This window comes from Hakea prostrata, chromosome 3, assembly GCF_041222555.1.
Source record: "Hakea prostrata isolate BN-2017 chromosome 3, UWA_Hpros_2, whole genome shotgun sequence".
Taxonomy (NCBI): Eukaryota; Viridiplantae; Streptophyta; class Magnoliopsida; order Proteales; family Proteaceae; genus Hakea; species Hakea prostrata.
In genome coordinates, this window is record NC_142602.1 from 61,909,811 (window position 1) to 61,913,284 (window position 3,474).

The 3,474-nt window shown below is 39.3% G+C and overlaps 1 non-coding gene across 1 annotated transcript; it reads right to left on the minus strand.

Annotated features, from left to right (window-relative positions):
- Positions 1-2,744: 2,744 nt before the first annotated feature.
- TRNAR-UCU (transfer RNA arginine (anticodon UCU)) lies at positions 2,745-2,817 on the minus strand. Its single transcript has one exon. It is a non-coding gene; the product is annotated as a tRNA-Arg (tRNA).
- Between the last annotated feature and the right edge of the window lie 657 nt (positions 2,818-3,474).

Consider the following 3,474-nt stretch of genomic DNA (forward strand, 5'->3'; position numbering starts at 1 on the left):
TAGGTCTCGTCATTTTGATCTCTCATGGATTAGTTATCAGTCTTGAGATCTAGTTTAGGGGTAAGGCGTCCCTCTCGGATTGTCACCATGGTTGGGGTTTAGGTCACCTCTCTCTCACCACACCATTGGCATGAGTATTGGCGTGTTCAGGGATGTACCTAGCCCAATGCAAGTCAACTACTTAGTCACATCGACCTAGGTTCAGATACCTCCCCTCATGCATCTTACACTCTTGGTTCAATATCCTCCCCTACTAGAGTTAATATATCATATGTGTAATACCCGCACCCCAAAATTCCTGATCTAATTCGAATTTATTTTTTACCTAAAGAACCAACTCGGATTAGTGAACCCAGAGTCGACACCATCGAATCGACAAGCGAACCACTGGAGACCCTCAGCGAGAATGTCATTCCAAAGAGATACGATTTAATTATTTGAGGATTTATTTATTTCCTCATGACCGATACATAGTACTGCTCATAGATCTCATATCCGGTGGAATTAAACTAAAATGAAAACGAGAGAACGATCAGCATGATTTTCTGAACCCGGAGGTACTAATATTCGCACCTCAGTGTGGGCCATGCGTATGATATTACAGGTGGCCCACAAGCCCATCTAATTAGTTAAATATACATATATGTATATATTATACTATAGATAAATATATTATGTATAAAGTAAATCATATATATATATATATATATATATATATATATATATATATATATATATATATATATATATATATATATATATATATATATATATATATATATATATATATATATATATATATATATATATATATGGTATTATATACATTAAACACTTAAACACTTAACCGATTAAAGAGGAGAGAGAGGAGGGAATGACACCTCCCACTCTCTCTCACCTGACGTGGTAGATTTTTAGGAAATGAGAAGGAGGAGGTGTTAAAAGTGAGATGTAAGAAGAAAAAAACATGCTTTTCTTATTACTTTGTGCGTGAGACATACATAAGTGAGAGAAATGGAAGAAAAGAGAAAGACTTCAATTACAGAGGGCATTAAAGAGTGTAGCAGGTGAGAGAAGAAGTAGAGAACGTGGGGGGAGAAGACAAACAGAAGAAGAAGAAACAAGAGCAGCCATTAAAAGAGGAGAATAAGGGAGAGAGAATTAAAAACGTAGATAAGAGAGGAGTGGAGAAGTGGAGAAGTGGAGAAGAGGAGAGAGAAGGAGTGGAAGTAAAGTAATGAAAGCAAAATCAGAGAGAAATCAGAGAGAAATAGAGAAAGTGGAGGGAAGACATTAAAGGCCTAGAGGAAAGAGAAGGCGTGCATGCAAGCTAGCTTATGGTGAATTTTAAAGAGGCGTACGTAGAACCAACAAGTAATTGGTGAGTGGGAACTTAGGACTCTCATGCATCAAGGATCCTTATATTATTTTACTGGTCATACAAGCATGCATATATTATGTGTAGAATTGATGTAATTAGGACATGCATGGCATAGCATGATATTTATATAGTTGCAATGCATGTGTATATGATTATGGATGCATACGTACCCTTTGGTGATGATGTGAGAAATACCTTGAATGTGTGATCGTACGCCCCGGTAGATGTGTTTGATGGGTATTACACTCATGGACTGTACACTCGGTATTCCCACGCTCATTACTATGATGGGTATGAAATGACTTAAGTATAGTGGAAAGCATTTCGTTCTAATTCTATATTGCATACAAGGCCAGTTGTATGACTGTGGTATGGGACACAAAACATATTTCGGACCCCGCATAATCTTCATAGTAGATTGCATGGCTAGGGTGCATATCTGAGTGCTACTTCCCTTGCCAACAGGGGATTAGGTGTTGGTCAAACAATGGGCTGTGGGTGAAATATGAGTAGCCCATGGGCCTCATGCGGTTGTCTAGGGTGAAATGTGAGTAACCCAATGGTCTGATGGTATTCTTGTGGTTATGTGAATATGATTAAACCTTGTGGGGGTATTGGAAGAATATTGCACCGTGACCGGAGTAGCGCTTAACCTTCACGGACCTAGGCATTGTATGCTAGAGCATATGTTTGTGCATCATAACTTCATGATATATTGTTATGTTTGCTTTATAGATATTTCCCCTCACTGAACTCTGTGAGCTCACTTTTGTATATACCCATGTTCTATAGATTCAGCATTATCTGAGGCTGCCGATCTTTCCACGTCCAACTTCACGCCTGAGGCATTTTCAGCGTGCGTTCCCAATTACAGGGATTGGTGGACCTCCACTACTTCTGATCATGGAGATGATTGTGGGTGTGATGTTTGTGCCTACTCCCGATCCACATAGATTGAGTGGGATTGCTAGTGACTTAATAGATTTCAGCACAGTGGACGTCAACGTGGGTATAAGTTATGACTTGTGCGTGCGTGATAGGAACCTTATATGGTGGAAATAGTGTTATTTCCTGTTGTATTTTGTATGTCACTTGTTGGGGTCGGCATCAGATATTTCTTTTTGGTGTGATGCACCCTAGCCTTGGAGGGTATGTACATATGTACAAGTGACTTTTGATGGGAAGGAAATAACATGTTTTTTTTCTCCCTTTTTGTCCCCAGTTAACTATGGATTAAGTGTTCGCATTGCATCTCAAAGTTCTAACATCCATTTTTCAGCAGTCATCTCACACTGCGATGCTGGTTCACACAAAAAGGTGGATTTAGGAAGACAGACACGATGGACACAAAAATGAAGGTATTCACGCCCGGTGGGACTCGAACCCACAATCGCCTGATTAGAAGTCAGACGCCTTATCCATTAGGCCACGGGCGCTTCTGTTATCCACATGGCGTCTGATTTGTACCGAATTGAGAAAAGCTGCTAGGTGCTTTACTCATTAATGACCGATGTTGCAACTTCATCTTCCTGTGATTCTGGTAAAAACATTGAAATACATCAACTGAACACTGGCGTAACCAAGTTGCTGGTGAAGTTCAGTGCAATCCGATTATGACATATACGGAGTTCCAAAGCAAATTCATAAGCTAAACCCAGAAGCCTATACACCTCAGTCAGTCTCAATTGGCCCTTCGAATTATAATGAGAATCACTCCCAGACCATGGAAACCTGTTACTGAACCGTTTTCTAAATAGAAGACCTTATTCCAGGAAGACCTTAGAAGTTTGTGTTACTGCTGTGAACAAATTAAAAGTTTGTGTTACTGCTGTGAACAAATTAGAGATCATTGGTTGCGGAAAAAAATGCGTTTGTTATGACGATGGTGATGGATGGTTGCTTTATACTTGACCTCCTAGAGAATATGATATTACACGATAAGGATACCTTCTTATCAAACACTTCATGGTGCTGCAAAATTTTGTATGATTTGTGTTAAGGAATCTAACTCTTACGCAGCGGATAATTATCAAGAACAAGTGAGAAGGAAGAAACAATAGGCTAGACACAGGGTTTTACTTGGTTCAGTCAGT